Here is a 15,805-nt window from a genome sequence, read left to right as displayed (position 1 = left end):
TCGTGATATAAGGATACATCATTCAGAAATAAAAGAACTTATAGACACAAATATGTAATTAAGCGTTCCAGCTGTGCATCACACTCTAGGCATTGACTTAGGTGGAGTTCCGGGTTGGAATCACTTACAGTGCTCCCCACACACGTACAAGGAAGTTTTGCACTGAGACTGGATTGCAAAACACAGCAAGGTTGTGAAGGAACTTCAAACACTACTGGCCTTGGGAAGAAGTGCTAAGTGGGGAACAGATTGTATGTGTGGCTAGGATTTATTGTAGTGCAGGGCGGTTAGGAATATTATATGTTTATTTCTCTCTCTATATTCAAAGTATGGGAACATTAATTCATGTTTGCAAAATACCTGCTTGTTCTGTTTTGTTCTTTTATGTTGCAGATGATGCTGTAAATAACATGTGGTAAGATTTGATGGCTTGTAAATGGCATGTAATACAAAATGCATATAAAAACAACTGAAACTTAAGTGTCATTCATGCATCCTCTGATTATTTATGTAAGTGAAGTACAGAGGGATGGTTTATATCAGTGCAGTAGTGCATTTACCAATTTCCCACTGTAATTGAAATAGCAAATAAGAGAAAGTCAGCAGTAAATATCTACAAGGTAAAGGATGTGTGTACAATGTAATGAGTGAGTCCTTCCTTGCATGCTGATGGGAAGGGGTGCCTAATCTGGCACATATGTACTGGATGTACATAAGCCAGCAATGCCAGCCACAAACTATAGGTGGCGCCATGAATAAATGCATTGGGTTTCCTGGAGTGTGCTAAGTCTGGGGCTCTCTACAGACGACTAGAAGATATTCTAATAGAAAGGAAAGGTTTGTTTTATGATGGGTTTATAGTATAAAAAAGCATGCTCACCACTATATCATAAGAATAAGATAATCCTGAAAATAATGTGAGGTAGGATACCACTAAAATTACTGCCAACACAAGCTAATAATATATGGTCACTAAAATAGAGTGATACCAAACCCACTCCAAATGTAAGGCTAGTTTACCACAAAGTAACCACCAATATTTTTATGGTAAGAAAATACTGCCAAATCCTGAATTTACCCCAATAAGACACAATCTCCAAGTTCCAGTGCGACAAGTCTCAGGCTTGTCTTCCCCAAATTCAATATCAAAAGATGTCACAAAATGACGCATCTTGAAGCTTTGTCTTTAAGCTAAGTTCCAACAATTCTTCAAAGCTCAGGGTTCCCTTCCCCATGTCTTAAATGCACCTATAGCAGTGTTCCTTTAAACACAATAGCAGGTTTTCCTGTTAGCGTATAGGGGTTCTCTGTCTTGGCGCAGATGTTAGACCAACACAGTCCACTCATTACAGGTCACGCAACTAGGAACCTTGTGCTCTTTTTGAGTAATTCTTTGTTCATTAAACAAGTGCTTTCTTAAATGCAGCTCTAAAAACAAACAGTTTATCAGTCTTGACTTGAACTCTGCAGTCACCTTCAGTCAATTCAGTTTCCTATGTACTTTCAGTATATGATTACACGTCAGCGGGTTCGCTAGTTGCATTCAGATTGTGTATTCAATACTAGCTAGCTTGCTATCTTCTTTCAATTCAGTATTCAATTTTACCAGTTTTGCAGGATCATTCAGTTTGGTATTCAATATTAGCAGTGTTGCTGTTTCATTCAATTCAGTATACAACATTAGCAGTTATACTGTTTCATTCATTTCAGTATTCAATACTCATTATTATCAGTTTTGCTGTTTCATTGAATTCAGTATTGAGTATTGTCAGTTTTGATATTTCATTTAGTTTGGTATTAAATATTAGCAGTTTTGCTTATTTCATTCAGTTTGGTATTCGAACACAGTTCGGTATTCGATATTCGTAGTTTTGCTTCTCTTCTTGCCACTTGCCTTCCATTCATTCATATAACTTCATAGTTCCATTGGTAACTGAAGTATTCACTCCCTGAGCACTATTTACCACCTTTGCAGCCCGCCAGAGCACCCTGGTCTCTGGGTAACTTCGCCAGCAATCACTGATGGTAGGCATATTCCTCTGGTGGTCCATGTTGCTTTCCTTCATCCCACTGACTGGTGCTTTGAATTCTGCGTTCCCTGCTCGTGTGGGGAAAGCAGCTTGGTCGGCGTAGGATGCTTCACTGCCTCTGTGAGGCTGGGCACAGAGTCCTTGATGTTCTGCAGCAGTGCAGCTCCTTTTGCTCCAACTTTACACGGGATGCTTCCTTCTGCACACAGGAGGCTTCCCTTAATTTGAGCTTGTCGGTCAGCATCCTGTCTAGTCTTCATGTCCAACCACAGCTGCCTCTGGATTCCCTTGGTATAATTATGAAATCTGCCCAAGTTCCGCTGGTCTCCCTTTCTCAACTCCCTCTTTGCTTTGCTTTTTATACACCTTGGTCCTTCAATGGGCTGTAGGTGTATTCCATCATTCAACAGTACCTGACTCTACTTAAGAGGACATGCCTCAGCTGCATGCCTTTCATGCATCTTCTTTGTCCCAGTATCAACGTGGTGAGAGTGATGCTCATTACTCTTAGTTGCTTCCTACTCATCTCAGTACTAGATTGGGGAGAGTGTGAAGTGTTCATTACTCTCAGTTGCTTCTTCCTGGTTTCAGTACTAGAGTGGGGAGAGTGTGTAGTGTTCAGTACTCTCAGTTGTTTCTTCCTCGTCTCAGTACTGTCAGGTACCCCAAGAGAGGAAAAAGGTCCAGAGAAATTCATAAAGATTGAGGGAGGGTTAGACTGGTTGTCACTAGGATAAAGGGGATACTGTGTCTTGTCTAAAGGTACCCCATTCCCAATTACTCTCCTCGTTTTTCTAGTATGTCTGGGTTCATAATATCTCCTGTCCTTCTGAGGGACAAGGGGAAATGCGGAACAATATCCCATAACGGCCTCTGTGACAGGGGTTCCTTTCTGAAAGGAGGATGTGGAATACTGTTAAGTATTTCAATCTGGCGATACACCATGGTCTCAGCCTAGTATGCAGCGCACAACTGAAATGCTTATTTTGTTATATATGTAGGTTCAATATTTGAGAGATACACCACTCATATCACACTCCTTTTTCAAATACCCCGGGTCACGGTGGGCCAGGAACCAAGCTGGTTGTTTATTTATTTATTTAAAATTCAAGATAATCATGCACTTTTTAATATATGGGGCAGCAATCACCAATGTGGTGACAATAACAATAGGAATGTAGGCAATGCACTTAAATTAACCCTTTAGCAAAACAGGTAGAGAACACCAGAGAATAGAGACACTTTTGAATTTTTAGAAAGATAGCACTCAAGTTAGGATTTCCCCCTGCAATATCGCTCAACCCACAAATAATCAATTCTAAATAGATATAAGGAAGCAGCAGGTCATCAGGAATGTTGAATGAGAAAAAACATTTGGATCCAACCTTCCCTCCCCAATCAAGAGAGAAAAACGGATTTGAAACACTTGCAATGTTAAAATGACACTCGGAAATAGCTGAAAAAACAATGAATGTGTGCAAACATGCTTACATAAGTACAATTATCTACGGGAGCAACACTGGAAAGTTACAAGCAATCATAAGCAATAGATTGAGCAAAAACATACAATTCGAAAATGAATGGAAGGTTTAAAACAATTGATAGTAAAATAACGTGTAAAACTTTGCAAAAATGCTCAATCCCACCTGAAATTAACCAGACGGGTTTTGGTTGGGGTGTAGCTATAGATCTTAGGTACAATCAGGAAGTGAAATGAAGTCTTTAGCTATTAAACTGAGGGAGATATGCAATGTAGAATAAGATGTGTTTTTAGAAAAATTGGGTAGTGAAAACAGAAAAGAAACTCGGTTTGGACAAGAACAGTTTTACTCTATACTACAGCATTTAGGCTAGAACACCAAAGAGGGACGCAGTAAGCTCCAGGGCTGATTCATGAGTTCAACCCTAGTTCCCCAGTGCCCGCCCTGGCAGAACCAGACCGATCACTCGAAATAGGATTGATGGATTAGGATTTACAAGACAAGAAGAAATGACTAAAGAAATGGCGTTTAGCAAGATAAATCAATGTCAGGGTTGCAATAAGTATTCTGACAATGTTACAAGTTATTAAGGTAAGGATATGATGGTTTAGAGATTGGGATAGGACAAGGCAAGGCAAGTTATGCTATGGTTCTCTGCTCCTATTAATACTCACAGTCCACTTTTAATTTGGATTTTGGACAGCCAGCGCTCTGGATCACCACACGGATCTGGTCTAACACAGGACAGCCGGACAAAATCAGTGGGCATGGACTGGATACTGGGTAGCACTTCTGGTTACTGGATAAGATAGGGCATCAGGAGAGCAGGATGGCAGCAGCGTGCAGTGAGTGGCAAGCCAGGTTAGTTCAGGATGCTTCCCAAAACACCACAGCATGTCCTTTGGTGATGGGGATTGTTTTAGAATTGAGGCCTAGCTGAAGCAAAATCAGCAGGGTTTGGCCTTGTGGTTGGGATCGGGAGTCTAGATGAATAAATGTAAGATGAAGACAGTAACAGACAGGAACAGCACGCCGGCGTAGCAAATCAGGAATCAGTGTCTTGAGTGCTAGTCAGGGGCCCTTATTTATAATTCCAGATGACATCATTACAGTATATGACAGGGGCAGGATTCACTACCCATCCCCCCTAACAATAGGATTCGGCAAGGGCATAGTCTCTGCCTTGCTCACAATTGGTTGAATATCAAAAAAGTGATGTCATGTTCATGAGGTGGTTTTTACAGTATCTAGACACTCCCACATTTACTTTACTGAAAATCTCATTTTGCCACAAACAGCTATTTATGCAGTTGCAACCTCTTAGTAAATCAGATACACAGTTTACATATTATGTGTATCATATTTCAGTCCAATCCTCCAGTCTGTGTGACTTTGTTTCACCTTCTGACACATTTTGGTAATTTTACACATTAAAGATTTGGCCTAGAATTCCACAATTACATACACCGATGGTAATTGTCCCCATGGATGTACATGGAAACTTTCACATTTGCAGCATGGATATTTTTTTTTTAATACAACATTTATCACCATTTCTGGCCAGAGTGTGTCACGGAATTCTACCCACTTTTCAAACACAGCCAACAATTCCACTTTTACGCTGACAAATGGGAGTCATTGTCATTTTTTGTCTTCCCAGCTAACACCAACTGGCAGTTTCTTCCAAGCAGGATGGGGGACTCTCTCTTAATTCAAGGCTTTCTTGCCCTTCACAATTGACAGGAGAGTGTCCCAAGACTGCTATTGTCCTGCCTGGAGCACAGACGAATGTCTGATGAGCTTGTGAACTCCCATTGTCCTGTCCCTTACAAAGTTTTTCAAGCTGGCAATTAGCACTTTTGCTGTCCTGGAAGTTTATTGTGTGCCTCACTTCCTAAAGGAAGTTACAGGGCTGGAACTTGAACAACTGGAAGACCAGATTTTTTAGAGCTTGCCAACTCAGCCCAGTTGATTTAAAAGTAGTTATTTCCTGATTTTTGAGTCTTGATTTAACCAGACTGTGGAATAAAAATTGCCTATGCATGTATTATCACCAACCACATAAACGCTTTACATTGCTAAGTAAGCAGGCCTTCACTCAAAAATGTACTTCGAAATAGGCAATGTTTCTTCAGTCAGCAAAGCCCATTTTACCACATGTGTTTAAAAACTGCTAACATTTCTTTCTTCTAAATTAGATTTTCATCTCCATCAAATTCACACACTGCCATGCAGCTATGGTTATTTGCTTGAATGCTGGAGTTGTTCTGAAGCATGGCTACATTTAAACAGGCATGGCTCATCTATTTAGAGTCTTTCTCTGAACAGCTGATTGTTAGATGCTTTTGCAAAGCAAATGGACGCGTTTCCCGTGTAAACTGAAAACAAAGCCCATGGTTGATTTATTTCCAAGCTAACATGACTGGGCCTGCCATTCAGGAACTAGACATAGTTTTGCTAATGCACAATGACTTCTCCTGGGAATGGCCGGGCCTTTTCAATCACAGCAGTTTCATAGTACATGGATGGATTTAGCCTCAAAACAGCATTTTTAAAGGTTGAAAAAGGTGTCATTTTAAAGGGAATTTTGGGAGTTTTCAGCAAGGCAATGTTGCCTATTTCACTTAATTCCATGTTAAACATTGCAGAGCACACTGGCACACTCCTGTGGTGTGTACTCTGTTCCTCCCCGCCTGAAATGTGTGTAGCAGGGTGATGCAGCCATTTTCTTTGGTGGTTGTAAAAATGCAATTTTGAGATCCTGGCATGCACAGGAGTTAGCGAAGCCATTTTGCTGTTTCTTGCACCAATGCAGCAAAGTGATATGGTAAAGCAAATCCGAGTGGGTCAATATATCCCACAATACCACATCTTACCTAAGGTCCTCCCACTTCCAATCCTCAAGGACAGTCCACCCAGGTGGTCCTCCCTCACTTGTCCACCCCCAGTGGCAGGATACAAAAGTTATTTCCCTGCCCACTTGCATAGAGGATTGATGGGGAGAAGGAGTGAGAATACTCTCAGTTTTCTCACAGTATACAAATACCTAATTACATACTTTATGTAATTGTCTAAGCCTCTCTTTTATCTGTTTTTTTCTCCTATCTCTAAAGCCATCTTCTGAAACACCTGCCTATTCAGTTAGGCAAAAGTAATGTTTTATTTAATTTATCGGTGATGTATAAATCATAAAGTGAAGATTGCTTTGAGCCGCCCCTCCCCCCCAAAGAGGAAGACATTATTGAGGAAATACAACATGCAAACAGGGGCAGAAGTAAACAGTCTTCAAAGTTCTTGTGACATTTAGACCATTACAGGTGTCAAGATGGTAGGTTATGGAGAAGCACAGTTTCCAAAACCCAAAGAGCTGGTAATGGCAGGTGATACAACCATAAACTCATACAGAAGAGCATGAACATTCAAGAGTACCACCCTCTATGTCCACATGTTTTAGGATAACTTTACAAATGACTTTTGCTAAACTGTCAAACAATGGATTGTGGTCTGCCAGATCCCTTCTTCCACCCCTCTTTATAAAAAAAGCACAATTACCACACATTGCCAGGATAAAGGAAATTCCTTACATACATACATGACATTGAACTGTTTGGTAGTAAAGGGGACCAAGATTTTTTGTTCATGCCCAAACAGATTGATCAGTAATTTGTTAGGTCCTGGTGCTTTCTCCACCTTTTGGGAGCTGAGTGCCCGACGCATAGTTGCATCACAAAATACCAAGGGTTCATGAATGTCATGTCCTATCAGAATGATAGCGATCACCATAAATCATGAACATAGCTTCTCAATTGATTATATACATTATTAAAATAAGCCCACCCTCCAGTTTCAGTGATAGTTTTATTTTTTTATTTTTTATTGTTTAAAGCACTGACCTAGCTGACACAGAGTGTGTGTAGCCACATTTGGGCTGGCATCTTTTAACTGTAGCGCAGTATTGTGAGGTCTGTGCATCAATATGTGCATCCAATGGAGTTAGTCCTTGGTCAGGTGTTGTTGAAAGAGTCATGTTTTGAGAGATTTTGAAAAAACTGGAGAATCATGGGGGCATTCCAAGCTGACACCGGGATCAAGTTCCAAAGGGTGGGGCATGCCAAGAGAAGGTTTGTTTGTGGGTCTTCTCTTTCCGGACGAGATGCATATTCAAGCCAGTTGGTCAATTTGGCTCAAGAGGAGTGTGTGTCACGGGATATGTCGAGCTTTTCCACCAGGTACACTGGTGTCCTACTCGTTACCGCTTTGTAGATGCAGTCTTGCACAGTCTTGATATTGACCATGGGAAAGGGAAGAGAATGGCATATACCACTGAATCATCCCATCTTCTATCAGCTTCAGTCTGTATTCTCTCCCAATAGGGTTTCTAAGGTGTTTCACAATATACATTTTGCACTTTTGCAATTTTACAGTCAATATAAAGCCATGATTTCAAATGTGATGAATGTTCCCTAATAGCTTTCACAAGGTCTAGAAACATAATAGCCTTTTAATTTCACAAATGTGTCATGTATGTCACTTATTTGCAAATGTCTAAAGGGGTGAATTTGCTGCTTGCAGGCATGTTCTTATATAGCAGACGATGTATAGGCTGCATCTAGGGGCCAGTCTAAAGGTCGGCACACTGGTATGTCCCCACTAAAAGGAACCTTAGAAGTTGGGCAAAATATTTAACATGAATACGGCCAGAGGGATTTGTGAGAATCTACGTACGTGCCGTATAAATCTGAAACCTGGAGGGATGGAAACGGTGCGTCATATCCTCACTACTTGTGAAGGATTGGAAATAACATACCAAAAGCGATTATTCTGATTCGTTTATAGAATACAAAGTAATAATGAGGACCAATGTTGGCGATATTGCATCATTTCTTGCAACACCTCCATGAAGATGTAATGTATGGCAATCTGCATGTCTGAAGTTTCAGTTGGGCAGTCTTTTATAGACTTTTAGGCAAATGAATGATCTGATGAATTTTATAGATCGCTATAGATGTTTTATCAATATTTTGTATGTGAAAACATGAATGGTATTTGATTTTATATTGTCAATGTAGTTTTACAAAGGTAGCGGGCGCCCCTCTCTCGCAAGAACAGACATGATAACCTGTTCAGTGGTCACTAACCACTTGAGAGTTCGCAGCCACACGTGTATGGGGTTGCTGGTGGTACTCTCGTTCAGATTGGAATTGCCATTGTATTTCGGTGCTGGACTGCCCCTGGGCAGGACAAAGACTGATATGCAAATGGATATTTCCCATCTGTGAAAGGCACAGTGAGTAAAAGCAGTGGCTGCGAACTCTCAAGTGGTTAATAACCACCGAACAGGTTATCATGTCTGTTCTTGCGAGAGAGGGGCGCCCGCTACCTTTGTTAAACTATTTGTTAAGGAACCTGGGATTGGTAACCCTAGGTCTCCTGGGGGCAACCAGACGTGGTCTCCCTCTCACTGTGCTTAGAGAGGCATCAGCTTCACCTCACTGATGATCCCCAACAAGGGTGAAACACGTGTATGGGGTTGCTGGTGGTACTCTCGTTCAGATTGGAATTGCCATTGTATTTCGGTGCTGGACTGCCCCTGGGCAGGACAAAGACTGATATGCAAATGGATATTTCCCATCTGTGAAAGGCACAGTGAGTAAAAGCAGTGGCTGCGAACTCTCAAGTGGTTAATAACCACCGAACAGGTTATCATGTCTGTTCTTGCGAGAGAGGGGCGCCCGCTACCTTTGTTAAACTATTTGTTAAGGAACCTGGGATTGGTAACCCTAGGTCTCCTGGGGGCAACCAGACGTGGTCTCCCTCTCACTGTGCTTAGAGAGGCATCAGCTTCACCTCACTGATGATCCCCAACAAGGGTGAAACACGTGTATGGGGTTGCTGGTGGTACTCTCGTTCAGATTGGAATTGCCATTGTATTTCGGTGCTGGACTGCCCCTGGGCAGGACAAAGACTGATATGCAAATGGATATTTCCCATCTGTGAAAGGCACAGTGAGTAAAAGCAGTGGCTGCGAACTCTCAAGTGGTTAATAACCACCGAACAGGTTATCATGTCTGTTCTTGCGAGAGAGGGGCGCCCGCTACCTTTGTTAAACTATATTGTCAATGTATAATGTATTAATTGTATGATATGTGAAATAATTATTTAAACTAATAAACACATTTAATATAACAAACCAAAAATAAAACACTAGCCTCTCTCAGCGATATTCCAATGGGTCTGCCCAATTGGGAGTTACCACTGTCTCCTGTGGTAATTGAAAGAGAGTTACTGGAGGACAACCACTAGTATTAGAGTTATACCAATTTACAGATGTTTTGTACTTTGTTCATCCATTCCCACCATCAATGACACTATTGTACAGTTTAACAATGAACAAAAGAGTAATTCCAGACATATTTGTGCTTTAAAAAAGCGCCCCATGTGTTCTCCCTCTTGAAATGGCCACTTTAAAAATAATTGTAACTCCCATTTGTACATTGAAAATATCTAGGCAAACTTCTGGTATTGTTTCACAACAGGATCCCAATCAGAAAATGAGAGTCCAGGTTTCTCACTGTGAAGAACCCGATGGGGGATTCAGGTCAGCAGTCAAATGTGTTCAAGTTTCTTAAAGGTAAAACTTCAACAATTATTTTACAGAGTCCTGACAACTGTTTGGGAGATCATTACTTTCCCTTTGATCATAATTCCAAAGTATGAGTATTATTTTGTTAAAAAATGACTCCCTTAGTTGAATCCAAGACCTTTGGGGGAGTGAGGGTCCTATATTAATTTACCAGTATGGCTTACACTAATGATATATTCATTTATACCGACCTAATAAAATTGAGACTACCAACTACTTGATCACTCAAGCAGATGGCTTCCAGGATGTCATTGTGAATAACTGTTAGGCAACTTTTCACATGTCTCAACCAATGTATCCCAACAACAACATTAGCACAACATTATTTTCACCAAATGTCTAATGGGAGTGCATCTGGTTCAGATATTAATAGCACAGCTCAATCTATATTTATTAAGTCTTGTGTCACAAGTTGCTAGGGTTTTGTTGTGCTTGGTAAGATAACCAGGAAAGGTGCTATGGATGTCTTGAGTAATACCTTTAAATCACACAAGGGACTGTTCAGGGTTGCCGTCTGTGGGTTACCCACGTTCATTATCACACCAAAAAAAAACACACAGGAAAGATTATACATTTTTTGGATGCATCACCATGTGTTGCTCTTTATTTTGATCTTGACTTACTCAGCCTGTTCGGTCCTCGTCAAGAGGTGGCGGGACCGCTGGACATATAGGATGACCCAGGGGTTCAAGGATTCATGTAAAAGGATGAGTTATTGATGGCTATAAAACACATGCTACACCTAGGTAATAGATTTGTGTTGTCTGATAATCAAGTGAAAAATTAGGATTTTATTAAGGATTCTATGATTAACAGAACAACAGTTTACGACCAAAGGACTAAACTAAAAAAACAGAATTGTCTTGCAGATGAAGGTGGGAGTGGTAATCCTCTCGTATGATGTTGTATGCTACTCGTTAGAGTACCGTTAGTGAGGGCACACTGCTGCATATACTCGTTGCAGTGTGTGTGATTCCTTTCAATTGCTAGGGTTTCCCTGTAGAGTTTTTTTTTTACTGCATCTCTCTATCCATGTCTTCACAGGAGGAGAAAGAAAAAGCAACCCTTTATTGTGATCTTTTTAATTTCACTCGATAGGCCTAAAACTCTATTGGGAAACCCTAGCAAGTCCCCATTCTGGAGGAAGCAAAGGTAGAAGATCTGATTAGTAATAAAGAATGAGAATTCCTCAACCCCAAAGCATACAGAAGGCCTGCGTTCTACGCACTGCCCAAGGTGCACAAAGACAGACTTCCACCACCGGGGAGACCCATCGTATCTGGTATAGGCTCCATTTTGGAACCCCTATCCCAATTCGTAGACTTTTTCCTAAAACCACAGGTGACAAAGATGAAATCCTACCTGAAGGACACCACCGCAGTACTCGAAATCATGAAGAATTGCCTGTTTAACTCTGCACTGAATATCCTGGTGACTCTAGACATCGAATCACTATACACGAAGATACCGCAAATGGCAACACTGACAGTGATCGAAGAAGTCCTTAGGAAAATTGATCCACCTCTACAAACTCCAGTGTCACTCATCATGCAACTGGAAGAAATTGTCCTAACCAAAAACTATTTTCTACATGAAAATACTTTCTATGAACAAATCTCTGGCACCGCGATGGGTGCTACCTTTGCACTGTGCCCCTCAAACCTCTACGTCGCAAACTTTGAACAGAAAAAGATCTACAATGAGAACAATCCCTGGAAGGTCAAACTAAAACTATGGCAAAGATACTGCGACAAAGTACTTCTGATATTTACAGGCAACGAAACAGAACTTGAGTCTTTCATGATCTGGCTCAATGAACAGAACCCATTCCTGAATTTTATGGAAACACACAGCAAAAGAGCCGTACACTTTATAGATCTCAATCTAGAACTGAGAAACAAGATTATCATCAGTACAGCCTTTAACAAGCCATCAGACAGAAACTCGCTCCTGACATACAACAATTACCACCCTGCTAGCCTCAGGAATAACCTTCCTTTTGGTCAATTCTTGAGGTATTGTAGAAATTGTTCCAACCTCACAGATTATGATCAACAATCTAAACAACTGACAACAAAGCTACAATACCGAGGATATCCCAAACACGTAGTCATGCAAGCTCGTAAGAGAGCCAAGAACAAACACAAGAGATGTGACCCTAAAACACCATGGCAAACAAAATGATACCAGTGACAAAATAACAGCAGTATTTAGTTTTTCTCCTCTAGCCAAAAGAATTAAGAAAGAAGTTCTGAAACTCTGGCCCATCCTCAATGTAGGAGAACACAGCCTTGTCATCCCAAGGTTCACTATGAAAAGGAGGCGGAACCTACGAGACACCCTAGTGCACACATATAGAGAAACTGAACTTCAACGTAACACCCTGTGGAACCAGAACCCAGCAGTAGGCCACACACTGCCTGTGTCACCACAAAAATAACAAACATTGTCGATATAGGATGGCACTATCCTTGGAACCAAAAGAATCTCACAAACTGCAATAGCAGTAATGTCATCTACATCATCACATGCCCTTGCCAGAAACGCTATGTAGGCATGACCACACGCCCAGTTAAGACCAGACTAGTAGAACATAGATCCTGCATACGCACCAAGAAACTGGCTGCCCCAATGGTGGAACAGTTTCTAGAAAAGCAACATGACCCGTCAGACTTTATATGGACAATTAATGAGAAAATGGCAATACCAAAAAGAGGAGGCAATCTGCATAACCTCCTCTACAGAAGGGAACATCTCTGGATATTCTGCTTGAAAACATATATGATTGGCCTGAATAACCCGACCAGCTCGTAAACTCTGGCAACGTTGTGACCGACACCCACCGCTTTCTATATATACAACCTGAGAAGTGTCTTATAGATTTGTATCCATTTGTAGCCAGCTGATTCTACAGTGTGGCACGAGCATAGTATGACACCTCTGCATACATCTTTGAACAACTGTACACACTGGAGTGCGCTATACTGAGACACGTAACATTTGTTTGTTTAAATTTCAGAGGTTGTCCCCAACGACTATATGACATCTGACAATAGTACACTGAACATGTAGGATTCACACAACTGTACCAAGACACTCCAAAATGGCGCACCCGACTATGCACGGTGGGCCGCCATCTTGATTGGGGCAACATGATGCCTCGCGCATCATAACAACCAGTAAAACACCCGATCCAACGAGCTGGCATGTTCCCGAACACACACGCGGCTCGCCGGACCCTGCAACCACTGTCCAACGGCGCCCAAGGTAAGACCTGCATCTTACTGGACGGGCGCTCTCCTATGATCTCCCCCTCCCCGGGTGGGGAGCGTGAGTGAGACGCACACAAGAAGCGCAGCGATTGCAGCAGGTCTCTTTCCAAAAATGTCAAAATGTATTTAGAATACGATACCACGCTGCAGAGCACGGCTCGCTAAAGAATATAGGACAGACTTGGAAGTGGTTTGTAACACATCTAAGACACGTAAATACTTGAATTTGGCTGATGTCTGAATCTTTGGCCCTCAGGTAACAGGGAGCACAGAGGCTTCCAGGCATCCAGCGACCTTACCCTTCTTAGGATACAGAACCACCAAGGAAAAGGTAAGCCGCTTTTTCTGCAAAATTATAGCAGAGAGGCAGTTTATTTTCAGAGACACTAATTAAGTTATGCCTCTATGTTTCCTCTCTCCTTCTGTCACCCCTACAGGTGGACAGATAATCGTATTTTGCAGAAAATGCTGCAGTCAAACAATGTGATATGTGCATTTTGGCACACACTATAGCCCTGAAGAAAGTGGTGTATTAACACTAAACCACTGAAACCGGTCGGCTTACAACATAACAACCCTATCGAGTGAAATGAAAAATATCACAACAAAGGGTTACTTTTTCTTTCTCTTTCTTTGAAGACACGGATAGAGAGAGGCAGTAAAAAACTCTACTGGGAAACCCTAGAAATTGAAAGGAATCACACACACTGCAAAGAGTATATGCAGCAGTGTGCCCTCACTAATGGTACTCTAACGAGTAGCATACAACATCATATGAGAGGATTACCACTCCCCCTTCCTCTGCAAGACAATCCTGTTTTTTTTAGTTTAGTCCTTTGCCCTTAAACTGTTTTTCTGCTAATCATAGAATCCTTAATAAAATCATAAGTTTTCACTTGAGTAATGCCTGGCAACGAACCCACAACACTGTAAAACAGCAAGGCTACCTCCAAACTCGCATCCAGGTCCGGCACCCTCGAATGGACAATTACCGGGCTATTCCAGCCCAGCTGGACACGGTAATTGCACTTTCGCGGGTGCCGGGCCCGGTATATCCCCATTCCCATTTGAGCCCCGTAGGGCTCAATAGGAATGGGGAGGGTGGTAGCACCGGTACCGTTAATAATGTTACTGGTGCTACCATCATGTTCTGCTCGCGGGTGCCGGTATGGCCATCAGCTCAGACCAGGTGGCTGCAAGGGCACCCGCGAGCAGAACTCGTAGTATGGCGGTACGGTAGCAACGGTGCGGGTAGCAATGCAGGCACCGTTGTTACTTTACTGCCATACTCTTAATGAGGCCGACTGTGTTTGGGGTTGCTCAGAAGTTCCTATTGACAGTGTCAAAGACATTTGATGGGATTTGCATATGTTTGACCCCTCCCACAATGTCCATCATCACCCCCTAACATAATTTTCATGGTATCCAAATATGGTTCTCAAGTTGGTAATTTGCAGCCAAAGGACAGCTGCAACTATTAAGCCAAAATTTGGGATGCCATTATACCATCTTGCAGAACACATGTGGTGTGTCACTACATTGTATGTTCATGATGCAGTGCAAGTGTCTATATTTTGACTTACACACCGTTCCATAGTTTTGATGCTTGATTCATTTGGTTACGTAGAGATGATGTGTCTGGGGTGCCATGTTCCTCAGTGTCTATTATCAGCAAAGGGCAAACTTATTTATTCTTTCAATCTTTTCTGCTAGTGTTAATAGGTTAATCCTCAACCTTACCGTGGGTTTAATCCTCACTACCACACCATATGTGTATTGAGAACATTCCTCACCTCTGGCTTTAATTCCGTACTGCTCATTTTGACGAGGGTCTGAGGGGATCACAAACAGTGTTTCTCTATCTGTTGTAGGTTCACAAGTTAACACAGTACAATTAGGAAACGTGTTGGAACCAAATCGTAAAATTGCCTTAACCAAGGGTGGAGCTTTGTTTCAATTGATTCAGTCAAATTCACATGACGTCATGCCAACTGGGATTTCAACCGGCATGTCTTTTACTCCTAAATGTGAAGATAGGGTCTCAATGTGGTCAATTAGTACATTACCCTTAATGATAGGACTCATGACATCAGCGGTAGCCATGCCTGTAATACAGGCACGGCTGCTGCCGGTGTCATTTTTTTTTTCGGCGCCTGCAAATGGGCAATTACCGGGTCATTACGGCTCTGCCGGCCCCGATAATTGACCATTTGCGGGCGCCAGAACAAAGATGCTCCCTATTCTCATTCGGCTCCATAGGGCTGAATGAGAATGGGGAGTTCGGATGCACTGGCACTGTTTATATAAGGCACCCACAAACACAACTTGTAGTTTTTTCGGTCCGGAAACTACGGTACCGGCAAGCTTACCCGTACCATA

This window comes from Ambystoma mexicanum, chromosome 8 (assembly GCF_040938575.1).
Source record: "Ambystoma mexicanum isolate Mex_15411 chromosome 8, UKY_AmexF1_1, whole genome shotgun sequence".
Lineage (NCBI taxonomy): Eukaryota > Metazoa > Chordata > Amphibia > Caudata > Ambystomatidae > Ambystoma > Ambystoma mexicanum.
This window is presented reverse-complemented; position numbering follows the sequence as displayed.